At 36.4% G+C, this 26904-nt stretch overlaps 1 protein-coding gene and 2 long non-coding RNA genes across 8 annotated transcripts in view; 2 read left to right on the forward strand and 1 right to left on the reverse strand.

The window, feature by feature from the left end:
- LOC308194868 overlaps positions 1-26904 on the reverse strand; it is a 126085-nt gene that overhangs the window by 47964 nt on the left and 51217 nt on the right. For 2 of the 5 annotated variants that reach the window (XR_013950952.1, XR_013950953.1), the window contains one exon: positions 6843-14091. This is a non-coding gene — a long non-coding RNA (uncharacterized lncRNA). The remainder of the gene's footprint in view (positions 1-6842; positions 14092-26904) is intronic. The other 3 variants (XR_013950950.1, XR_013950951.1, XR_013950949.1) reach the window with 3 other exon arrangements.
- The window catches only part of MTNR1A (melatonin receptor 1A), a 47724-nt gene that overhangs the window by 4681 nt on the left and 16139 nt on the right, over positions 1-26904 (forward strand). The window lies entirely within an intron of this gene.
- The window catches only part of LOC308194867, a 40456-nt gene that overhangs the window by 2903 nt on the left and 10649 nt on the right, over positions 1-26904 (forward strand). The window contains exons 2-3 of one of the 2 annotated variants that reach the window (XR_013950948.1): positions 44-212; positions 17000-18500. This is a non-coding gene — a long non-coding RNA (uncharacterized lncRNA). Of the gene's footprint in view, positions 1-43; positions 213-16999; positions 18501-26904 lie in introns of those variants that run through there. The other variant, XR_013950947.1, reaches the window with a different exon arrangement.

Here is a 26904-nt window from a genome sequence, read left to right on the forward strand (position 1 = left end):
CTGTTGTAAATCCAGACTAATGTAATCATTGTTTTTGTTACAGGTGATCCTTGGACTTCTTTTTGTGTCCAGAGAGAATGGGTAGCCTGACAAATATTTGACTCAAGGGAGATAACTAACAGAAGATCAAGTTGTAGCACAAATTCAGGGTTCTGATGAAAGCTGAGATGTTGATGACATTATTTCAGACATAACTTCAGGTATTAAAAATGGTAAGCTGACTGGGAGAGGGGAAAATGTCTAGAGGAGATGCTGAACTTGGACAATTGAACAGAACTGAGCATAAAAATTTGGTTTAAATAAAGCTGTTCCAAAGACTGGTTTTGATGAATAATTTACTGAACTGAGGGTTTTTCAGAAAACTACTTAAATGACATTGTCCTGTCAGTGAACAACAATAGATAAGTATTTCAAATAACATTCCATTCTTACTAATATGTCTGCCAAATTCAGCTATTTATGCCTTCTGCAAGTTTCTGCCTTTTGAAGTTTTTCACAGCAGTGCTTCTAGTCTCTTCTGGTAGTTCTTGGAGTGGTTCTCCCTTTTCTCATTAAGATGGCTTTTCATCTTTAATCTTTTAGCAATTTCTGATCTGCTTCTACTCTCATCCTTTTTATATTTCTTTTTACTTTACTTTCCTATCCTGCTGTGGATGCTTCTTGAGTTTCTAGCAAATGACATAAGCAGCAAGTCTAGTTTAGTGCCAAGTACTACCAACAGTGGGCATCCAATGCTATAGGACAATGTCCAACCCATTTGTATAATGCTTGCTTTCCTAGGGCAATAACAATTGCTATAGCAGGGTTAATTCAGTGCTGTGCATTAGTCTAATTTTGCAACCTCAAGAACCTTGCCACCCTTGCTCTTGGCAGTTTTTCTTGTCATATCAGTGAGCTGCTTCAAATTCCACATTAATTTTGCACTCCTGAGTAATGATTGCCAAGTTCTGTTTCAGGAGGATGAGTTACTAAGAATTCTTCAGGTTAAGAGAACACTGCTAATGTTTTAATGTCTGCATATTTAATGTGTAGTTAAAAATGCTCAAGATTGTAATACAAATGCTGCTATTAGAAGTGCTCTTTCAAAATCTGTCCCTCAAAGTCAGAGGCAGTATTGCAGCTGAGTAGGATAATCCAGGTTCCTACCTTACATGTCAAAATAAAGGTCAGACCTATCTTTTCCTCCCATAGTTTTGAGGATGGATATGATATAAAAGAACAAAACCTTAATGATATCCTTAAATTCATATGGTAAGAATGTTGCATGTTTTAACCTTGTACTTTTCAAGTTGATCAGAAACTAAGGTGTAATCAGCAAGTCTGTTTAACTATTTAAATAGTGACTTCTGCTACTTCTAAATAGCTTTGTAGTCATGACCAATAAGTGTACAAAGGTTTGTCCTATATTTTTAAACAGTATTCACTGATATCCCTGAAGAGAAGGCCAACTTATATCCCTTCCTTGAAGAAACACCTTGCACAAGAAGTAAAATATTCCTAGCTCATTTGTTTCACTTTATGCTTCACTTTATAAATGACCTAATAATATACCAGGTCATGTACCTAATTCTAGAAGATATTTATTACCTTAACGATAATCAAACTTGTAATCAAATTCTTATATAGTCCCATTATAGTACCATACTTGAATTAGGCATTTTCTCATCATGGAGAACTTGATCTCTTCAATTCTTACAGTTGTAAGAAACTCCTTTAACACTTTGCTCGTTCTTTACTCTCCCCTGACTCCTAAGGTCCCATGTCTAAAACAGAATAATTTCAAACCCTGCTGTGCATAAGCAAGTATTGAAATTTTCAATTCAAATGCTAAATAGTGGGAAAGGTATGTGGATGGCTTCTATTTTTGTCTACACCCTTAGACAGCCTTTTAGCTACCTTTGTGTTGTTTGGGAAGGATATATACCTTTCCATTTAGGCCTACAGAAACCCCATTCTGCATGATGTACACTTCACATGGATCATTTTCCTCCAGTGTGATGCTGAAATATAAGCTCTGTCTTATCACCTTAACTTTGTTTTTTGATGTGCAGATACAAGGCTAGCAAAACTAATTCTCTTTGAAGGAGAGGCTACCAAGCAGAGGCACCCTGCCCCTGTGCTGACAGTGGTCAGCTCCTCCCTTGTAGCTTGGTATTGTGAGGTCAAGTGATGACATTGCTTTTGTTAGGCCACTTCGGCTGAACCTGAGTATCAGCTTAGTGCAACAGTCAGTACTATGTTAGTTGCCTAGAGAAGACGGCCAATTCTGTAGCCATTGGCCAAAGGCACGAATGGGCACAAGTACAGGGATTATCCTTGAAAATTGGTATCCAGTCACAGCCCAGAGAAGTTCTAGAAGCGTGCAATGATATCTGCTGGAGGAAGCATCATGATCTTTCTCCCCATATCAGTAGCTATGGATTTCATTTCATGTATACCTCTTCACCAGATTCAGTGATGAGTTTTCTGCTCCTTAGCCTTGATTCTTAAGGACCTGTTCTTCCTGTGTTGGGGAGCAAAGAAGGGATTTCATTCTTGGGTATGAAAGTGCTCTTAGCTCAATACAGGCATGGTATGGACAACTTCATTTTAGAGGCCTTGAAAGAAAGGTACCTTTTTGCGTGAATTTCCCTCACTTTATTAGTATCACAAAGCCACTTGTGAAGAATTAATGCCTTTTCTATGAGTGCTGAAGAATAATTTTTTTCTTGAGTAACAGCATCCACAGACTTATTTTGAAGTTATCTTGAAGGACTGCATATTGTTGAAAATCTGGGAGGTACATTTTATGAAGAACTAATGTCTCCATACATGTGAATGAACTGGATGTTTCAGTGCTTTATTTCATTTTGGATGAAGAACTGATGGCCTATAAATAAAATCATTTTTTATTAATGGTTTGTGTATTTTGCATTCATATGTTGTCTTTTAATGTAAATAATTACTAATTGTCTCCAGATATCTCTGGCTGTATAATTGAGTCTGCCTTCTGTAGTTTGAGTATTCATCTAACATGCAGGTTTGCATAATTTTAATTTGTTACAAGATTAAAGTTCTTCCTCATTTCTGTGCCATATTAAATCTCCAAACCTTTCCCAAATTTAGGTTATTGAATCAGTTCTCCCTTAGAACAAGGATTAAAAGGGAACTTCTAGACTTTGAAGTCCAAATTCTAGGTGTACTAGACATTCATATAAATTCTTTCAGTCAGTCCTCACCTTAAGTTATAGCTTTTTTTATTCCCTTGCAAGAAGGGTGCTGTCAATACCTGAAATGTTTTTTTGTGTAAATGTATCATGCTTACTAAATGTACTGTGCTTAATATTTAACATCTCTTCCAGTAATAAAGGGTGAGAAAAACAGCTCTTGGCTCTTTAACTTTCTAGCCCAAGTCAAATATCAAATTTTATTTCTCTTGGCAAAATAACCTTTCCCCTTCTGTTTGAGAGCACTGCCCCCAGGCATGCGCCTCATCTCCAGAATATACCTTCCCTAAAAGCAAAATGCTTGTTGTACTGAAATCAACTAGCAAACCTCTTACCACGGTCCTTACCGGCCTCCTCTCACTACTTTGGCTGCAATACTTGCCAAGGGATAAGAAGGCTGCAATACTGCTAAGTCTTAAACCTGAAGTGCTGTAAGCAGTGAAGTCTTTTACATAACTTCCCTTCCTATACCTGGCATCAAACCAAAGCTGAAGATGCACGTTCACCTCTGTTCTCTGTGGTAAGCTGACTACCTTTAAATTTTTTTAAATGTTAACTTTAGGTATGTTCTCTAGCGAAATTCTTAATACAGAAATTCGTTAAATGTTTTAAGAACCATGGGATCAGAAGGGGATTTTTGGTTGGTTGCCAATTTCCTTGTGATAAAGGTGATTACAAATCAGGGTCACTGTACTCTTAAGTGCCTGACTTTTGTATAGCCTGATGTGGGTGCATGATGTGAAAGCCAGTTGCAATTTCATGTATAGTTGGTATGCAGGCTATGGAGTCTGATAATTGGTACTTCAAGAAGCCCTCTGGGAATAAAGAACACAAAAGGCCATCTACTACCACAATACTGTACTCTCCTATTTTCCTCAAATGGATTTTGTTACTGAGGTCAAGGACAGTTTGCTTGTACTAGAGTTGTCGGTCAGATCACATCATTTTATCCTTGATGCTATTTTGTCCCCTGCTTTCTAAATACTCATTCTTTAACACATTCATTAAGCAGAATACATTTTAAAATTCGGGCGTTGTTGCCTTATTGTACAGATTGGTGGTTCTGTTGCTGTTTACATCAATATTTGATATTCCTTTGGAAGTTTCTTATCAATGTGACTATCTCTAACCACTACCTTTTCAGTTCTCCCCTTTCCTTTTATTCTAACTTAAGGAACCCCACTGTTGAGAACCTCTGCAGTGCATCATAAACCCACCTTTTTCTCCCTTCCTGATGCTGAAGCATGTTTCAGCATCTGTTGCTAATAATTTTCTTGGGATTGGCTTTTTCTACTGGGTATGTATAGAATTACTTTATATAAAGCTTAAGTAAGTCCTATGGTTCTTTACCATGCTGCACAAGGTACTTGTACAAAAGATAGTTCCATTTTATGGTATACTTGTTTCATGCATTTGCAGAAATAAATGTATTTAGCAGCATTTCCTCTAATTATTTGTATTTTTTTTACAGAAATTACATCTTCATTTTCCTTTTTCTAGTGCTGTAGTATCCCCGGCATATCACTCATTTATGTTTATTGCTTGTGAATATATACACTGTCTCTACAAATAAGGATCTCTCATATACAGGAGGTTAATATTCAGCATGTCTGACAGGAAGACAGCACTGTTTTCCTTTCTTTCCTTCACCTAGACACAGGTGGTGGCTATAAATGGTATAAATAGAACAATTTCAATGTTTCTGTAATTCATGCTTACTGAAATGGATCCCACGGGGATTTTTATATTGCTGAGTGCTACTTGAATACAGTTTTCACTAGCCAAGTTTATTCTAACTATTCTGCATGTAACCATTATGGATAATAGTTAACACGGTGATCTCCATCTGTCAGGGTACACTGGATTTTTGTCTCTGTATACAGAAGACAGTAGAACCAAATTTGTCTTAAAAGCAAATTTGTTTAAAATTAGTTTTAGTTAAATACCTAAAGTAGAGCTCAAAGTGCAGTCATATTTTCTTCTACTTCCTTGCAGCAAAGGTTTTCAAACATGTCTTGAATTAATTGGGTAAATAATTGAGGATTTTTTTGTAGTTTCTCCTAGAAAACTGTTTACTTCTGTTTTTTCTCAGCATTTTTTCTTGTACCTTTTTCTCTTGCCCATTCAGTGTACTCTGCTACAAGGAATTTCTGCAGTGCCTGATAATGTCAATTATGAACAATTTGGTTGCTGGAAACCTGCTTTGGGTTTCCTTGTTTGTGTGGTATAAATATCTTGTTCATAGATGCCCTCCTCAACAGCATTTTGTCTGCCTAGCATACCCACTTTTGTTCTGTTATTTTTGGATGCACCTAGGAATTTGTGTTGCTTCTGTTCATTGTATGCTTGCACTTAGGAATATTAGCACTCTAAAAGGGTGTTGAGTACTTCCTTTGTAATTATTCCTGGTAAGAATTTCTAATGAATACTTCATGACAATCTAATACAGTTGTGCGAAGCTTGCACTTGCACCCTGTTAATACTGCTGCAGTGATCACTATCTAGATCATGCCCTGAAGATATGGCTACCTCTGACACATGTAAGTGCAGGGGTACGAATGCATAAAAAAGGCAAATAAGCTAAGTGAAACCATCCCAGTGGAGACAATTTGCAGTCTGCTTGTTGGTAGTGTCTGTACTGGGGTATCCCAATTGTCACAGCAGTAACCCACCCCATCACTGTAAGCTTTTAGAGCAGGTCTTCCCTATACTTTCCTCAAGCTTTTACAGTGGCAGAGCTTTGCTACCAGCATGCTGACTAGCAGCAGGCTGCCTGAGCACTTCTTTCTTGTGCAAAGATAACTTCATAGACTATCATCAAAGCAGTGAACTGATTTCTAAGATCTGCTTATATTCAGATTCACGTTATCTTCTGTATCCATATTTATTCAGAGAACTTCAGATCAGATTCAGGTCTCACAAAGATGAGTCACACTTTCTACATTTTGTCTACTCATCACAAGGAATGGTCAACAATTCAATGTTTGCCTACTTTACTCAAAAACAAGAAACTTGTTTGCCTTGCAAACAAATCTCCAAATCATGAATTTTCTCATGTCACGTTTTTGTATACTCAAACCAAAGAAACAAAATTTCCAGTAGTAACACTGTATGGCAGCATCAGTATATGCTTAAGTTAAGCTGAAATCCATTCTGAAGATGTATTGATATGACTAAGAATTTATTGTGGTAGCATTTCTACATATCTATATGAGAAGTAGAAATGTAGTATGTGACCAACTACTTGTAGAAATACTAAAAAAGATATTTTTAGCACATCAGAATGTTACTAGAAATAACCATCTAATGATTACCTATCTGTAAACTGAAAGAATACCTTCTGTATTCAAAAACTAAGATGTTACTGAGTTAGGAAGACAGATGACATGACAAGTAAGGAAAGAAGGAAAGTAGTATAACTTGAAAAGTTAATGTCAATTGTAGCAGGGCAATAATTAAGCAATAAGCCTAAACCCAACCTTCACTCAAAGGTTTAACTCTGGAGAGTTATTAGAAGTTAGCTATGACTCTTTGCATGTGTAACTTTGTGGTTACTTTGGGCTGGTGTCTGTCCTCCTAAAGAAGATGGTTCTCAGGATTATAACTCCACACCCCCCCAGTGATTGAAGTACTCACAGTGGATAGAAGGGGCATCACTGCAAACTTGCAGTTGTTTAAGGTGGTTTTAGTTCACAGAGCATCGTTCAGCTAGCAGCATCAAAATAGTGCTTTTCTGTCATTTTCTCACGTTGTTTTTGATTCCTCTTGCTTCCTAGAAGAGAAATTGGACCTTTGAGAGCACAGAACATTTTGGGTTGATTTTTTTGCAGCTGGTGTTGTTTGATAAGTACCCTAACTTTGATAAGTAGCATGACTCACTTGCTCTGAAATTAATTTACTGGTTATAATAATTATTCAACTTTAGATTTAGCTCCAATTTGGAGTTCTCAGCCACCATGCAGAACAGTATGGCTACTTCAGGGCTACCTCTGTGACTGAATATGCATGGTGCTACAGCCCATCACGATCCTTGTCATAAGGAGGCTTTCTGAAGGACCTGCTTTTTTGTTCAAGGTGTCTTGATTCCACCAGGCTTCTGTTGCAGCACTCCAACCATTTTAGATCACAGTATTAAGGGAATCTTCCCTATCTGACAAGGATACTGAAATGTTTTGCATGTTGTACCTAAAACAAAACTGCACATTATCCAGTGTGCTCTAATGTACTGAACAATAAATGCAACTGGACGCAGATTTTGTCACTTTCTTAGCCTTTATTTGGAGTTTTTGACCAGCTTTAGGTTGTTTTCCATCTCTTCAACAACAAATGGCAGCAAGCTCTCCAATGTTTTATTCGTGTTCCTTCAGAAGATCAGACTTAGAAAATATTCTATTGAAGTTCTATCAAAAGGGCATCAGTTGCCCTTTTCTTATTGTTTTCCAGAACCATCTTTCCAATTCTCTGTAGACTTCATTGATTCCGTATCCATCTTCAAAGTTCAGAAATGACCTTTGTCTTTCACAGTCTGTGTCAATATGTTGAATAGTAAATTTCTGAGCATGTGTGGACATGTGACCTATATTTCTTGTTCTCTGGACTTTTGCCCTTAGCACTGTTTTCTTATTTGGTCCTTCTATCTGTCATGTCATTCCTTTCATGTTTATTCCTAGTCAAAGCTTATAATTCATTACATTTCTCTAGACTCCCTCATATATCTTGCTTGTCTACTTATGTCATGGTTTTCAAGTACTCAGTGTAGAAAATAGCTAAATCCATTGGCTTCTATTGCTTTTTGCAGTCCCTAGATATCTTTTCCTACATTTTCCACATCAAACACTACATCATTTTAAACCTTAGCTACAGTTAGGGAACAACTTTAAAACTACAGTTTAGCACTTCATTTATTCTGCCTCTAAATCAAATCCTTCCAGTTTAGAAATCACTGTGAAATACCAGGAATGTTCAGCTATTCAGAGAACTCTTTTCTAAATAGATAAGCTTGATAGCATTTCAATTAATAAATAATATCTGAAAAAGTGCAGCAAGAACATAACTTCAGTCAAAGAAAATCAAAATATAATTTTATGGTATATAGAAAGAAATAAATTTGAACTATCTTAAATACAGTATTACTCCACAAGTTTCTTAAAGACTTACTGTTCAGTGTTCTTTGCTTCTTGCTTTTTCAAGTTCTTGTTTGGATTATAGTCCTGAAACAAATCTGCTTAAGCTAAGCTGTTTAAAGCAGCACCTAATGCTTTGTTAATTGTCCAGACAGATTACTTATTTTAATGACTCAGCTTTGCCTCCAAGTTTTCATGGTGTCCTGGCACTGTTCTGAGAGGAGGGGCTGTAGGAAAAAGCGATTAATATGAGTCTTGAAATTAGTCACAGTGGAGCAAATGGTGGAATAATTTTGAACCTGCAACACATAGGCACATTAAATTCCCATTTGTTAGTTTTGTGAATCAAATTGTAAATATCACAGGTTTCCTCTGTTACCAATGACTTATACAGCCAGCTGCTGTTTGGGTCTAAACTGTTTTTTTGCCTGATATCCCATAAATTCCTTTAAGCAGCAGTAGTTCTGAAACTTACGTATTTTAAAGGAGAATATGAATCATTACAGATGTACTATGCTTTTGAATGCCCTTAGCCCCTCAAAGAATTTCAGACACTGCACAGTTGGATTGATATCAGTGATGGATGCATTTGTGCAGAACATGCTTAGTTTAGCATATTTGGGCTTTGCAAAAAGGAAGCTTTTCAGCTTCGGTGGCATTGTAGAACTGTGCAAGAAAAAGTATTAAGAATTTTCCTTATTCTAGACTGTTGGTTCCACTAAGGTCATCTCACTTTGGGCTTTTTTGATCCACATACTATGAAATATTCACATACAGTATGTGAAAACATTACATATATGATATGCATAATGTCAGACTACTTTATCTGAGGGAGAACTGTTGTCTCTGTTAAATGAGTATGTAAAATAATACAATATATTAGCTTCAGTCCCTTTATAAAGCTTGAGAAATACATTCCCTAAATACACTGTAGAATACTAAGTCTCTCTGAACTCCAAGCATCATATGTGACTTTTTATTCTGTAGCACTCTAGAGTTGAGGCAGAAATTTATGAATTTATCTTTTGGGTGAGTCACTTATTCTGAACGTGGCAAATTGTGATTTTGTTTTTCACATTTGTGGCCTGTTACTTCAAATCCTGTGTCTGTACAGAGACTTGTTTGTATGGATTGTTGTGTATATATTCAGTAGATATATATATTCATTTCTGACTTTCAAAATTGATAGTCTCCCTGCTTTTTTGTGAGTGGTCTTTGAGTCTGTCAGTGTACGATCGTCTTGATCTTCCTGCACATTTTTTGAATTATTTTTGTGTAGCCTGTAAAATTCTGAAAATGTACCTCATATGTTGCAAGAATGATAACTTCAAAACAAAGCACTTGAGATTTTCTTCAAATAACCTTCCTTATAAATGCCATTTGTTCACAAAAGTTGTTCAGATAACATATGTCCAATAATCCTTCAAAAAACTGGCTTGAAAGAAAATGAACTGTGTAATTAGATGTTCTTTCATGATCATGTACTGAGGTAATTTCCTGCGTAAGTTTGCACAGCTGTTTTTGGATGAGATGATACAATGAAGATAAACAATAGAATAGGTTGGGTTTCTTTTTCTGGAATTGTTTCAAAGCATAGCATTTTGAGAGGCAACTATTAAGTGGAAAAGCTAATAGTTCATGAGACTAGAAAAAAGATTAGAAATAGTTAAGAAAATGACATAATAGCTCTGGGGACCTTTCAGTTCTTTAAAGATCTTATCTCCATTTACTTCTCTTTTAATCTAGGTACATCATGGAGATCATTGAATGAAATATATCAGTTAATCACTAGTGAAGCGAAGTTCAAATGCTCATGTGAATTTTTAGATCTGTCAGTCCCTTTAACCACAGAATCATAGAAAAGCTGAGTTGGAAGGGACCCATGAAGATCGAGTCCACCTCCTGGGTTCCCTAAGGGTAACCCCCCCCCCCCCCAAAAAAAGCAAAACAAAAAACAATGTCTAATTTACTTTCCTTGCCTTATATTGCCTAGCATCAATAAAAGTAGCTTTTGGATATTTCCATTATTTGTCTCAAAGGATAGTTCAAATAATGTCTAATATTCACTAGAATGCATCTTCTCTCATTTCTTGTTCCAGTGTCTGAAGTTTGAGGTTACTTACAAGGCTTGCCCTAAATTCTATTTTACAAGGTGAAATAAATGTTGTCATGTCTTCCACTGTATTTCGATATTGTTGAAATCAGAAACTTTACTGAAGGTACTGGATGCTAATGAAAGCAGGAGGTAGCCTTAAGCTGTATTCTTCTCCTTGCCAAGACTGCTTATACCGAGGAACTTACTATTACTTTAAAATGTACATATTTGAAATCAATGATTAGCCCCTCAGTTTAGCAAAAAAAAAAAAAACTCATTGCTGTACTTGGTGGGAAAGTCTACAGTGCTGCTTATTTACATACAGCTTTATCTCTTTTCTGGTAAGACCAGCATGTCTAATGACCACATTCAGATGACTGACTGCAGGTTATTTCTGAACAGATGCATCAGAATGACTGCATTTATAGTAAGATATTTGTCTCCTCTAGCTTATGAATTTTTAAACTTCTAATAAAATTGTCCTTTTAAGCAGGTTGAAATACCAGTCAACTGTAACTATGTATGTGTGAAAAGTCTACTGACAGCTCTAGAGTAGTCATAAAATAAGGGCATGGCATAGCTTTTTAAAATCACTACAGCAACAGCTAGTGATGCTTGCTAGTTATGGTCTTGCCACAAAAACTGCAGACATCAAAACCTTCTGGAGTTTTTCTGCTGACTTTGGCTTAAAAGTAATCATCACAGAATTAACTTTTTTTGCATTAAAATATCAATCTCTGATTAGCAGCCAAATATTCTCTTAAAACTAACAGCAAATCAGAAATCCTGAGAATTCTTAACAAAGAACAAAGCTGAAGTCACACAGTGAACCACAAATCGAGCTGCTAGCCTGACTCAGATGTTTGTTAATAGAGCTGTAAACTTTAAACTGAGGTTCCCTAAAAAGCATAGGGGTAGTCCCTCTGATGTGCAGTGGTTTCAATAGTGAAGCTATCATGACCAGTGTAAGGGGGAAGCCAGTGTAAAGGATGAGTCTCGTTTTCATTTCCATGAATCTTATCTACTAATTTGAAAAAATGCTTTCTAAACCATAGGAAAAAAATGAGACATGTTTGTGACAACAGAAATGAAATTATATAATAATAAGAACAATATTTACTAATTTCATGCTTATTTATACTGCCCCTGTCACGGACTGGGCTTCTATGTAGTAAGCATTGCAAAAACACCCAAAAAAAAATGTGGTCCTTATTAACAGGATTGCAATCAAGTAATTAGGAATTCGGTTCATGCATTGGGTTATTTATTATTTGAGGTCTGATCACAGCAGTATTCTCATTCTCTGCTGGTCATTCATTCCAGATGTCACAGCTATAAATTGTATGAGAGTTGTGTAAGAGATGTGGCAGACTGAAAGCCTGTTTTGTGTACATACATATGTATACATACTATGCATATCATACTATGTAAAGTATATATCTTTGTTATGCAACATCTCATATTGCCTGGAGCAGCACACCTTACAACAGCCATTTCATTTTTTAACACCTGCATTACCTTAGGCTGCAGATTCTTATTTTCTTCCCTCTCAGTGTGTGAGAATACATTTCCCAATACATTTGTCTTCAAACCCAGTCTCAAACAGCCTAGGTATCTTAGTCTGTTCTTTCCAATTCAGTGTCATATTTCATCTATCAGCTGAAAATCCAGTCATTTGCCCCATTGAATTCAGCTATGCTGAATTTTTATACTGAATTGATAGCCTCTGGTTACATTTTGCCCACGTTTTGTCGACATCAGAGTGTCTGTGCCACTTGCAGAGTTTGGTCATTTCCTCCTTAACCTCTTTTAAATAAGCAAACCTTTAACTGATGCAAGTGTTCTCAGCTTCTACAGCTGTGATAGCTGTAGCTGATGTTACATACCCCCTGTACACCCGTGTAATGTTCTTTGACTATTGAAATTCAAGGTCAAGACATAAGAATGATATGATATTTTCTTAAACAATAAGACATCTGCTGACTCAAGCCAAAACAGAAATTGATTGGAATCTATCAGGAGATAGGCCTCCCGTCTAGAAGTATTTCAAGCATTTGCATAGCGTGCAATTTTAAACTCCTCACACACTTTCAATATACTTCAGATCATTGCAGAGGCTTCAGAAAGGACAGTAGATTTGGCCAAGCAGTTCTCTAGACAACTTTGTTTAGAGCTGCAAGCTCTAAACAAGAATCACCCACAGTAAGATATGCACGTGACAGTGCTAAATGGAAGAGGCAAAGGCATGTACCAAGAGCTGGAACTTTGAAAGCGTTACCCACACTTTGGCAAAGACTTTTCTGAAGTTAGGTTCCTTTGTCTTTCAAATATAGTCACCTCACAGGGGACCCAAATGAAGTTTCCACTGCTGCTTTTTGCTTGTTTGTTTTTGACAGATTTTTGTTGTTGTTTTTTTGTTTGGTTTGGTTTTGGTGCTGTTCCATTTCAACATGAAAATGGTGAAATGTTACATTTTAAAGATGTGGATGCCTCACTCAGAATATAGTACTTACCCCTGCAGCTGGCTTATTTTTAAATGCTCTGCAGATCTGGGGCTCAGCTGTGAATGTCAATGTTGGAATGCTTGGAACTAAAAGCCATTATACAGATTTTTTTTGTCTCCCTTCTTTTTTCCTGTCTCCACTGAACTTAGAAGTCAAATGTTTTTGAGAGTGGAAGATATCCAGGAAACTCAAAATGCTCTCACAAGTTTAGAAGTCCCCAAAATACTTCGGTTACTTCAGATAGTTTTGTCTTCATCTTGTTGCAACACCTCCACAAAAGCAGAGCATGATTGATGTATTAAACATCTAGGGAAAGAAAAAAAATTTAGCTTCAGTGCCAGTTACACTTGAGAAGAAGAGAAATTTTATTTTCTATCCGAATGCTGAAGGCACTTTCTGCTCAAATGATTCTTCTTCTGATAAACAAGCTATTCAAAATGAAGTTCCTTAGACACATGTTTTTAGCAATGGTAACTGGAAGATTTCTTTTGTCACTGTATCGTCATGCCTAGTATGTCCATGTTCCAGTCACTCAAATCCATAGTTTTTATCTAAAATAAAAATCAGTTCCAACACATTGAATTCCCCTTTGGCTTATCTTTAACTGCTTGAGTTGTCACAAAAGTCATATTAATAGAGGCAGCTGCATTTCATCAAAATAAAGTTTGTGATGCTGTTCTTTGAGTACTGACAAGCCAAAGCTGTGCAAAGCAACCTCAATCAAAGTTGAGAAGAACCCATAATTGCTAAATTTTCTGAGGTTTATTTGTTTCAAAAATTCCAGATGATCTTTCTACATGATGTTAGTATATGTTTTGCTCCATCTTTGAGTATTTTTCATATGAGAGTTCTTATTGATGTTATTAATCAGCCATAGATTTTTTTGTTTTCTAAAGGCAAATAGAAGGTTTGCAAAAGTCAAATTTGACCATTTCCAGCAAACAAATGGCTTCACTGTTTTGTGCCAGTGATTCCTTTCCTTATAGTGTCTTTTAAGCTAAGTGGCATTTTTTGCAGATTTTTTTCCTCCTGTAATTTTCAGGAGCATGACTTTCAGAAGAGAACATAATCTCTTTTCAGAAAAGAGATGGGGTTATTACCTGTTGGATGGTCACATCAAATCTGCTTGACAGGTATGCTTTGCCAATGATTACCATTAACACCTGCATGAAGCAGAAAGCCTTTTTAGATAATATTGCAGTTTATTTAGCTAATATTGCAGCTACGTTGCAGTTATCCAGAATGGCTAAACATCTCCCATCTGTATTTTTCAGTTTGGGAAATATGTAGCCACAGTGATTGCTGTTAGATCTTTTTACCTGTCAGATTGCAGTGGCTGAGAAATGATCTCCTACATTATGGTGCCACTTGAACTCTGAATGGGACACATGAAAAGGACCTTAAGACAAATAATTTAAAGTGATTAGGAGCTTAAAATATATAGAGACTTTGTTTCTAGTTGGAAATTTTGATCTGTTCTACCTTTATTTTCCTTCAACTTTAGTCTCTTATGCCTTCAGAATAAAGTGTTAATAGCTCTCAACATACTGGAAGCATCAAATTCTAGTGGGATATGAACCTGTGCTAGGAATTTCAAGAAGTCTGTCTCTTCCTACATACCATAGGATCAGCTCCATCAAAGTGACCCTGAAAAAGTAACTCCCTGGTCAATTCATTACTGTATTTCAGAATCTGCTTGCTTGCAGCTGTGCACAAAGTTATGGAGTAAAGACTGACTCTTCATCTATGTGTGCAGTAACTACTCATTCTCTTCAGGAAGTGTTGTTTCCCATGGCATTTCTAATGGCAAGGGGTGTAGCACTGTGGAAGAGTGCCTGCTTTAAATGCAGGAGGGCCTGGGTTTGATCCCTGGCATCTCCAGGAGTGCTATTTTGTTGTGGAAGGTGATTCTCCATCTCTGTTCTACTCTTGTGAGACCCCACCTGGGGTACTCCATCCAGCTCTGACGCCTCAGCAGAGGAAGGACATGGGCCTGTTGGAACAGGTCCAGAGGAGGGCCACAAACATGACCAAGAGGGCTGGAGAACCTCTCCTATGAAGGAAGGCTAAGAGTGCTGGGGATGTTCAGCCTGGAGAAGAGAAGGCTCCAGAGAGACCTCATTGCAGCCTTTCAGTACTTAAAGGATTCTTATAAAAAGGATAGAGAGGGACTCTTTACTTGTGTAGATAATGATGGGGCAAGGGCGAATGGTTTTAAACTGAAAGAGGGGAGATTTCGATTGGATGTTAGGAAGAAGTTCTTTACTCAGAGGGTGGTGAGGCACTGGAACAGGTTGCCCAGAGAAGTTGTGGATGCCCCATCCCTGGAGGTGTTCAAGGTCAAGTAGCATGGGGCCCTGGCCAACCTGGTCTAGTGGGTGGCATCTCCACCCGTGGCAGGGGGGTTGGAACTAGGTGGTCTTTAAGGTCCCTTCCAACCCAAACCATCCTGTGATTCATTTCCTTAAGTCTGATTGTAGGCACAATGTTTTTAAAAAGTTTTCTATCAAATTATACAATCATAACTCAATATCTAATTGAATCAGAAATTATTTCAAAGGTGCTATTGAGATGATGACATAAATTGTATGTGTGACCCTTCATATTTGGAAAAGAGGAGTGAGTGGTAATATTAGAACAACCACTAATTATGTAGCAGCAAGTCGTGATATCAGTGTTAAACTTCAAATGTTTGAATTGAAATAACACATCTGGGTTAGAAAAGAAGCAGAACCACTGCAATTCAACCCCTAAATCAATTAAATCATTCTTTTTGATCCGGTTTAGTTGGGGTGTTTTCCTGAAGTCTTAACCTTAATCAGCTTCTGCTTTACAGTCAGTGGACAGCTCAGCCCATTATCCTTGCACCATTCAACCTGTCAGAATTCATTAGCTTGCCATCTACGGAGAATTCCCTCTACAACCAATTGCTTGTTAATTCATCTTCAGCAAACTCTGAGGGATTTTGTTAAAGAGCCATTTTAAGCAAAGTATTTGATTTATACTTCCTTTGGCACCATTTAGCCAAAGGTTCAATGAACGTCAGATTTTTACAGCTCACCCAAGGTTGCTAAGATTTCATGCTTCTCGGGATTTTGAAAGTAATCCGTTCACAGTGATTTTGGCAGTGGGTAAATACCACGATAAAAATCTTTTGTGATTACTGCATCGAACACTCTTTAGTACTTTTTTCCCTTTAGGGCAATTATCTTTATTAAAACACACTAAAAATAATATGATGGAGCATCTTTCAGTTTACAAGTTCAGTAACAGACATTCCTTGATGTATGTACAGCATATTTTTCTGAAATTGCTACAGGGCATTGAAACCTTCTCTTAGAATATAATTTCTTCATTTTTGTTAAGCCTGATTGTTTTTTTGTTAGACTGCCTCTCCCGGGATGACCAATATCCTCTTCAACTGAAAAGTGCTATTTGATTTCATCTTTATACTGCAATGCCACACATTTTAAACAATAATAATCTTCAGAATTGTATTTAAGTTTAGTTATAAGTACAAATTGTACACTTTTTCTTGTTGCCTATATAGAAGAGTCACTATAAAATTAATCTGTCATATGTAGGAGTTCCTTCTCCTGACTATATCCTCTTTCACAAATGTTTTCAGGCCACAAATACTTAGGCAGTTGTGTGAACAGAGGAAATAGAGAATTGCGTCAAGGGAATAGACACCAAAACTGTGGCAGCTACATGCATTTGGAACATGAGTAATATGTTGGGGAGATTGAACATCAGGGTAAAAATCTTAATCTTACATTCTATTTACTGGTATTTTTGTTTTGTTTTCAACTTCAAACTCTACTATCTCTGCTTTTTAACTAAGAATGGATAGCATTTGGCACTTATTTTCTTGTATCTATGATTTATGTCATAGATATGTTATACATTTTTAGAATGTCATTCCACGCAGTCTTCTGCTGTAGGGTACCAGCTAAACTACTTCAGTTAGGAGTACAGGAGTACGCTATCAGAGGCCTCTATAAAATCAATGGATGCAGCTAAAGAAAATATTTCTTTTAAAAGAAGGTATCAGCACTTTCTCTTCAACAGGTAGGAAGCAATGGAAAGGTATGCAACCTGGAAAGTAAACCTCAGAGAAGAATATGGAGTTAAGAAGAATAAAACTAGATCTGGAAAAAGAAAATAAGGAACTTTTAGGAGATCATTTATTTCTTCTCAAAGACATACGACCTGTAACAAAATGTAGAAAGAGACTAAAGCGCTAGATGAAAGACAGTCATGAAAGACAAACAGGTTAATAACAATGAAATAAAATAAAATAAACTCCAGAAGAGTAATTGCTTGCTTCATTCAAAGCAGAATGAAGATGTGACAGAAACTTAGGAAATCGACATAATTTGCTTCTTTTTGCTCTTACTATTTCTTTATGTGATCGAAAAAAAATTTGAAGCTGGCACTCTCTTATTTTTCACCTCTAGAATCCTGTGTGCAAACTTTACAGGCTTTCAGACTTTTCAGAGCTTCCAGTTTATAAAGAAATGTTTCTGGCTGTAGAATATGCATTTTAAATTAATCATCATTTTTGATAATGTTCTTCTCACATCACATGCAACAAATAGTTCATAAATAGGGTGAACACAATTGTGTGCTCTTTACTGATAATTGATTACATTTTATATTGAAAATAAAAGCAGAAAAGTAAAAGGAGATGAGTAATAGGAGATAACCGTATGTTTCTTGGTAGTTAGCTTTTTAAAAAAAAAAATATCCTAGTGTTTATTCATGTGGAAAATTGTATCTCCTGCTGCTCTTGCCATTGCTTGAAAGTCTACAGTGTTAATGCAAACTGTTAAGGAATAAATGAGGATATTTATTTCATGGGACTTTTCCTTAATGTTTTTTTCCTGTCACTTTTATACTATATGATAAATTGAATCTGAGCTTGTAGAATCTCTGAAATAATCCTTCAGTTTTGAAATAGCTTTAACAATGGTTTGAATATACTTAGCAGACGCATGATAAAGGTAGTGTCCGTTACTTCCAACTTCAGTCTTCCAAAGATATGTTACACTTGGCTTGTTTGTTTTTTTTTCTTCTATGTAAAGATAAGAGGGCTTCTAACAGTTCATGTGTTAACCATAGCAAAACCAAGACTGTCCCCAGACTGTTATCAGTATGCCTCAGATTCACAGACATTCCTTTCTCCATCTAAAGTACATAAGATTGTTAATGTGAATGTGTATGGGAGTATAGTTCACTATATTTATTTCAGAGGTATAAGCACACAATTAAATTTGAGTGATCCATGGCCAAATATTTAACTGCTGTAAAAGAAGTGCTTTATTCATCTCACGATGAAGTACTGTGAATCTCATAGATGATATATTAGCTTTTGATCAAATTGACCATATAAAATGTGTACATGAATTTCACAAGTGTAGTAAATCATCCTCCCCTGGTTTGATTTCTGTGTACAATGATATTTTCAGCAAACATGTAGTTTAAAATAAATTTAACTTGCAGAAGTATATGTGGAAAGCCTTTTCTCTTCCATAGGCAGGTATTACATTAGTGCTGTGCATGTGCTCTTCTCATCAGGAACAGAACGCCAGATTTATGGAATGATAATGTCCAAGTAACTGATTAGTTCAGCAGAGATGTAAAAGACCTGGACAGAAGACCAGACTGTAAAACATTCAAAACGAAACTCCAGTCTATTTGTGAAATAGTGTACACCTGCAAATAAATATCTACAAGATGAAAGCACAATGGATAACACTTAAAAATACCTAAACTACTTATGAGTAAAGGTCTCTTTTTTTTTTTTTTTTTTTTTTTTTTTTTTCCAGTAACTTGTGAGCATATAGAGAGCATTTTTGGTAGGCCATGCATTTTTCAGCAGCTAGGTAGAATCTGTAGTTTTCTTCTTTTTCAATTTCTGATTTTTATTTATTTATTTATTTATTTTTGATCTCCTTAAAATTATTTTGGGAACTCCACCCAGATCCCCCAGCTCTTAAGTAACTGGAACTGGAGTAAGTTCCTTCCACTCTTACTCTTAGCAGCTACAGGGGGGTTGGCATCTCCAAACAGACAGTCATTTTCCATTACTGCAGACTTTTTTTAAGTAATTCATTACCATAAAGCAACATCATAGCTATGGGGAATCTTATTCTATAGTCAGACTTTAAATTTTTAAATGACTGATGACTTTCTTTCAAATTACTCACATCAAGTTTGAACACTTTGTTGCAACACCAAGCCTTTTTTTTTAATTAGGACTACAGAATTTACCACACATTAGTCCTCTTTGACTTCCAGTTATTGTATAGTGTATTTTTTTGTCAACACACTTCTGATTTGATACCAAGTGAAAATATAGCAGAATTTCTTCATTGTTACTTTCTATATGAGCCTGTTCTATCTTTATTAAAAGGAAAGATATAATAAATTTCACTAAAGCAGTGCCTGGAAAAACTGGTCAGATGTTCAAGACTAGACTCTTCTCACCAAATCTCACAAGCAGCCGCAAAATCCAAGCTAAGTCCAATTTACACACAGTAAGTTGTAGTTTAATGTAATTATATAATAGATTGTAAATTCTGTGGGAATGTATATGCTTCATGTAGATGACTAGAAACATGCTATTGTTTAGTCTGATTTCTTTTTTGTTACTTACTGGGTGTATTTAGAGAGCAGACTGAATGACAAAATCAGGTCGCAGTGGTGACATTCAAAGCAGCAATTAAGCTTCTGATCATCCATTCTCCAAAGTGCCCTACACAGACTGGAGAGCGCCATATGCGAAACGTGGAAGTTCCTACCTTACATGCCTGCTTTTCTCTGCTGGACAAAGGACTGACGACAGATACAGATGGCAGGCACTCTGGATTGCTCTTCAGTCTCTTGAATTTAGCTGCTCTAATGGGTGCCAGTATCAACCTCCGGCTCCCCTCTATTAAGATTATAGAGCCTACAGAGACAAGCTCAGATGGAGCAGATGAGGCCCTGACTGCAAGTTAACAGATGCTGGCCATTCCCCGAAACAACTGCCCTATAGCGTAGATGTTACTGATACACCTAAATGTATAGATTGTCTTCTACTAAATAACCACATTTGCAATGAGTTCCAGTGTACATTTGCTATAACCACTCTAACTCAGTTGTGTAATGTTAACTCATCCAAAATTTGTCTTGAGATATGTCATTTCCACTATTTCTCATTTAAATAAATTCAAGGCCCATTGACCTCAACAAGAAAACTTTCCTTAATTTCAGTATAAGAATTGGGCTTTATATTAATTCTTCACTAGGAGATAATTTCAAAATATCCCATTAGGTCTAACTAAGACTTTAACGTGCTTTTAATTTAAAGAAAATTATTTATAAATTAAATTAAATATTGTAATTGTTCAAAAATCCATTCAACTAGCTGTAATTTCTACTACCAGACACTAGAGGGAAAAAATGTTCCATGTTTTTAGACCATTAAGATGCAAACCCAACTGTAATGCATTCCATTTTATGCATCCCTTGTCAGGATCAACATGCTGATTGTACTGTTGTAGAGTCACTGAATTAGAGCTCAGCTCTGAGAGAACATGGGATTTTAACAGCATTCTTTACTGAGCAGTCAGCTGGTATTAAGGTGTGATAAAGGCTCATTTTGTAATCCTTACAGAAGCTGGAATCCATTAAAATACAGTAATAATTTTGTCCAGGTAATGACCGAGGGTTCATTTCATTCTCTTCAATGCATGGAATTCTCATGAATGTTTTATAGGTACATATTCATTCACAGAAACTGCAGTTCATCTTTGCTAGGAAACATAGCTTAATTTTAATGAGCTCAAAGTATTCTTTTAAGTGTGTGATTGCCTTTTTCCCAGCAAGCTCTCCAGCTTTTTTCACAAACAACATACTCCTTATATTCTGCTCCCCCACCTCCCTCAAAAAAAGAAGAAGAAAAGGAAATTTGCCAAAATTAGACCCTTGCAGAATCCACATATTTACTTGAAATAATAGGAAGATTTTAAAAATTCCAATGGTATTTTCTCCTAGACAGCTACAAAAAGCAAATGTGTGTATTCATGGATAACAGGGAGCACAACCGATATGAAAGTGTACTCCTGAAACTATGCCAAAAACCCATTCTAACACAGATGTTGGAATGTCTCCAACACTAAAAGGCATATGGCATTTTAGGACAGTGGTAAAAACAGTGGGATGTTATCTGCTTTCTGTCTCTAGGTATTGTAAGTTTAAGTTCCGTTATCTCCAGTTTTCAGAACCATACATGTTTAATCATATTAGCTAGTTATTTCTTTGCTCATTCATTATAATTGCTACAGTATTAAAAGCCACTTTTATATTTTTCTTCTATCATAACTGCTTTATACAACCTGCTGTTTGCACTGCTGAAAAATGTAACTGAGATTTCCAAAGAAGACCAAGGAAACTAGATTTCTGGTTCCTAATGAACTTCACTGAGATCTGGGCATCCAGGTCCCTGAGGCCCATTTTAAAACCTCAGTCCAAGCTATGAAGACATCTGCTACCTTATTGATTTCTTTGCTTCAGTTGACAGAATCTTGGTGAGTTAGTTTCAGAAAAAGGTATAGGAATGCTCTGTGTAGGGCAGAGATGCATGTTAATCTGTTTTTTGACAAGTGCAAGCAACAGAGTAAAAGGGAGGATAGATAAAGAGAAATGTTCACCAGGAGAATTATTTAACATAATTGGTTACCCCTTGCCTGAGTGCTACTGTACAGTGAGAGGTGATGCTGTGCTGGTTCTACTAGGTGACTTAATGAAAGATGAATTAATAAGTAGAATATGAACTTCTGTTTGATACTCATTTTGTATGTGAGAAGACAAGGATGCAACTACATTTGGAGTTGGGCTGGGGGAGAGAAAAAGATGTCACAACCATAACAAGCAGAAGACTGACATCTTTCCTTTTTTTTTTTCTTTTTAATAAAGGAAAGAACAGCAAACATTTCAGAAGTCTCGAAATTCTTGATGAGGTTATATTCTAAAGTGTAAACATGTCTGAACATGAAGGAGAAGAGCACTACAAACAGATCAATCAGTTGGTTTAGTCATCTGGAAGTAGATCATGTTGTATATAGAGAGACAAATAAAGAGTTCATATAGGATTCTATAAAGCTACTATAAATAATTTGGAAGTGTTTTTTTTTTTATTTAACCTTTTACAAACATGACTTTATAGATATTTTTCTGACAATTCTCTTGGCAATAAAATTCCAGTACCTCTCACAAAATAAGGGTTTGACTATTAATCAACTTGTGTAAGTAATCAGAGGAACCAAAGTACCACATATGTGAAAGTAATTTAGTTACCATGGAATGCTGAATAAAAGGGGGCATTTAATATGTTTTGGACAGATATATAATACGCATAATATAAAGAAAACATGACTACTTAGCAAGACTAAAATGTTCCAGACAATGATTTCTAGAAATGAGTAGTAATCTGAATGCATATCCATGCAATTGCTGATGCAATTATTAAATGTCATCTTCAGTTTTAAACACACATAAATCACTCCAGTTAATATTAATGAAGCTGATGTGTGCTCAACAAGGGCAAAAAGCATCCCTAATGCATGAGACTTGTCACTAAGATTTTGAATATGTTAAATAGCTTAATTTTGTACAATCCTTTCACTTTGTCTTCTAACATTATTCAACAATTTTGGCCACACTATAAGTTTTAGTCATGTAAATGCACCTCAAAAAGTTACCAGAGTTTGCTGGTCTATAATAGAAACAGGCTTCTGACATAAACTTGATATGGACATACACTTCTCTAATATTCATAGAGGTCTTTATCACAGCCACCTGCAGTTTATTTCTTGCTGCTATATTTATACCAGGGTCAATTTGGCATCATGTACCTGTATATTTTACTATATATTTGTGTGTAAGCATGACTACATATATGTGTAAAGTTTTTATCCTGCAGCTGCATCATTATATAGAGAAATTGTAAAATCATTGACCTAGAAGGGAACAAAGGGAAGTCCCTATGGAAAAATGTACACATTCAGGAAAACCTTCTTTTTCCTTTTTTTCTGTAACTTCCAATTTTCTGTGTCTTCCAATTTCCTAGACAGTTTGTCAGTTGCAATTAGTGTTTTTCCCTATGCTGAAATCATAACCAATAAAGCTTTTGTTATGGAGCTCTAAGCTATGTCAATTCTTAATCTCTACAAACATTTCTATGTAATCTAGAAGAAACACGAAAATATATTTTGTTAATCTACTAACAAAGATTAAGTGCAATGCAAGCTGGATTAACCTGCATTCCACAAAATTGAACTCTGCTGGACTCAGGGTTAGGCCTCCTGTTTCATACTACTGCTGCTAATCCCTAATGGCACAAAATATTACTGAGAGAATTGGTAGTACTGTTGCTGAGGATCAGTACAGAAGTATTAAGGAAAGATCTGGCCACAATCTTAGTTTCTTCATATTGCTACTACTGTATTCCTTTCTTTTCTGAATCAGCAATGTGTCACATAGACTTTCTATTTATATAGAAATAATCTATTTCTCTTTGTCTGTTTTTAACACTTCCTACAAAGAAGTACTTCTATAAGGAAGGCGGGTTCTTGATATTTTCAGGAAGTTTATTTTGAGTCTAGTCAATCTCATTTTTCAAGAATGTCTCACTTGTGAATAGATATGGCACAAACCCACTTGGTTACCAAGATCCTAGAACTTTATGCTCTTTTCATTATATGAAAAGATTCATTATATTTCAGCATATATTCATATGCTCATTTCATTTCAAAATCTTTTCATTATTTTGGGACCATAATTCTTTAAGCCATCTCAGGTAAGGCATGACATTAATTTTATAACAATTAAGATCGTGAAACAGAAAAATTCAGTTCCTTTCTATAATTTTTTTATTTACATTAGTCGCCCGCCCCCTCCCCGCGTGAGCAAGGTCAGCAAGAGCTGGTTGCTGTGCTGTGTCCAGCCATGTTTTGGTTGTCTCCACAACTCTGGGCAACCTGTGCCAGTGGCTGATCACTTTTACAATAAGAAAATGTTTTCTTACGTTAAACTTTGTGAAGCAACAGATATCTTCCATATGGCAAAATGATGTACTGAATTAATGACATCCTTGAATTAAACCAAACAGATTTCTAATGATGGTTCTGGCTGGCTCTTTGCAGAACTCTTCACAAGCAGTGAAAAAGTAGCCAACACCAGTGGGCATAACTCTGCTGTCAGATATGCAAATTCAGACTGATTTGATGATTTTGTCTCAGAAAAACTTAAAACTGACTGCAAATCCTGAAGATTCTGTGAGTCTTCCTTTGGTACGATTAATTCTAGAGACACATTTCACATCTAGATGTATCTAGATATGATCCAGATCTGGACCCAAACCAAAGCTTTTATCTGTATCATTTCTAGCTTAATGAAAAGAAAGTGTTTAGAAGCTAAAGTAAAATTATTCCGAACTAGCAGTAATAGCTAAGAAAATAAAGAATTTTTCCTAAATTATTATATAAAGGATCTCTTTTTTTTTTTTTTTAATATACAGAATAAAACCTGGGCCAATATAAAATTTTGCTAACAAACAGAATTCCAACTCTTGATAGAACTTAAATACATTCCCAAATACTATAGTATTTTTATGTGCATAGCAAATAAATAAAAATGATTACTTCACAGACATGCAGCTAAAACAATTGGCCAGAAATTTCATAGCTGTTGTACTGCTGCAACTCCCAGTAGCATAGGATTTATGAGTACCTAAAATAAGTAAACCTCTAAAAGCTCAATGTTTCATAAAAGGAACATCTGTTCAGGTTATAGAATTGAAAGTTTTAAGTAGGCAACAGCTAATATTTTAGTTCTGTTGCCTCTCAGGAATACCTTCTGTAAAAGCATTGCTTTGAAATCATTAGTCTGGTTGTTTTTTCTTGGGATGAAGTGACTAAAATAAAAAATGAAGCAAGTGTTGCTAATGGAAATTTGCAGGTGTCTTGTGTAGAAATTGTGTGCAATAACGAATGTGAGAAATACAAAATATGGGATGTGTTGGTTGAGAATTTCACTAGGCTTCTGCCATTGCCTTTTTGGTTATTGGGATTCTCTCTCCTCATTTTTATGAACATTAACAGTCTCAGTGAGCAAGGAGATTTAGAAAGTGCCAAAAGATTATAAAATAGGAACTGGTCTTTTCAGTGAAACCATTTTATGTATGAACAATAGCCTTATTATGTTAAAACGTTCTGACTGAAATCAGTCCTGGAAGGAGAGATCCACCTTGAAAGTATGAAAAAAAGCAGAGAGAACCTGGTTTCTTTTTATCCCTCCTTGTCTTAAATTGTTTTCTTTATTGAGCTCACTGTAAGGAGAAGGTAAATAGATTTTTAATCTCTGACCAGCTCAACATCCCGCCTTACCGGGTTTACAGAAAGGTTGATCTTGTTAATAAAATATTAAAATATCATAAAGAACTCACATTGTCCTGAGTATTTCAGATATTGGAATTCCTATAAAAAAATCCCCCAGGCCTTTCCTAAAATATGAATTCAAGTCTATTAGGAAATGAATATAATGACAGCAAGTATTATTATTTCTCATCAGTGGTTGTAGCTGACATGCAGAAGTTCAATAAAAGTTTGTAAGGGGATTTTTCAAAAGGTACTAAAATATTTCCTCCTGCATCGTGCACTGACCAGTTTTCCTTCACACAAATTAAGACTGTTAGTCTTGGTATACATAATTTTTGAAAGAGTGAAGAATCTTTTGGGGAAGCCTTTCTGCCTTTACTTTCCAAAAATACATTAATCTGCTAATGCACACATTTTTGTGCTCATACATGGAAACGTCTGCTCATACATGGAAACGTCTGTAGTGGCGCTTTGAGGAGCTCAAGCTGTCTTTCACTTTCCAATCTTTTCACCTACAAAGCTAAATACAGATGTTTCTGAAAATAAAGGAAGAAAATCTAGGAGGCTTTGGATGAGATGTGGAAGATAGACTTTTTTTTTTCTTTTTAATGCTCACTGTCTCTTATTTAAATTTGATTGCTGACGTCTTTTCGCATTCAGCCACTTGTAAAATATTTTACAGGGATAATCTTTAAAAAATGAGGTGATTATTCCCTAATAGACAAAAGAGAGGAGAGGGGAGAGGAGAGGGGAGGGGAGGGGGAGGGGAGGGGAGGGGAGGAGGGGAGGGGAGGGGAGGGGAGGGGAGGGGAGGGGAGGGGAGGGGAGGGGAGGGGAGGGGAGGGGAGGGGAGGGGAGGGGAGGGAGGGGAGGGGAGGGGAGAGGAGGGAGAGGAGGGGAGGGGAGGGGAGGGGAGGGGAGGGAGGGGAGGGAGGGGAGGGGAGGGGAGGGGAGGGGAGAGGAGGGGAGAGGAGGGGAGAGGAGGGGAGAGGAGGGGAGAGGAGGGGAGAGGAGGGGAGAGGAGGGGAGAGGAGGGGAGAGGAGGGGAGAGGAGGGGAGAGGAGGGGAGAGGAGGGGAGAGGAGAGGAGAGGAGAGGAGAGGAGAGAGGAGAGGAGAGGAGAGGAGAGGAGAGGAGAGGAGAGGAGAGGAGAGGAGAGGAGAGGAGAGGAGAGGAGAGGAGAGGAGAGGAGAGGAGAGGAGAGGAGAGGAGAGGAGAGGAGAGGAGAGGAAAAAAGAATAAAAGAATAAAAGAATAAAAGAATAAAAGAATAAAAGAATAAAGAATAAAAGAATAAAAGAATAAAAGAATAAAAGAAAAGAAAAGAAAAGAAAAGAAAAGAAAAGAAAAGAAAAGAAAAGAAAAGAAAAGAAAAGAAAAGAAAAGAAAAGAAAAGAAAAGAAAAGAAAAGAAAAGAAAAGAAAAGAAAAGAAAAGAAAAGAAAAGAAAAGAAAAGAAAAGAAAAGAAAAGAAAAAAAGGAGACCATTCAGTGTTGCCTGAAGATAAAGCTGCCTTACCACTTGCTCACTACTTTTATTATTCTTTTCATAC

The sequence above is a fragment of the Anser brachyrhynchus genome (assembly GCF_964034855.1).
Source record: "Anser brachyrhynchus genome assembly, chromosome: 4".
NCBI lineage: Eukaryota > Metazoa > Chordata > Aves > Anseriformes > Anatidae > Anser > Anser brachyrhynchus.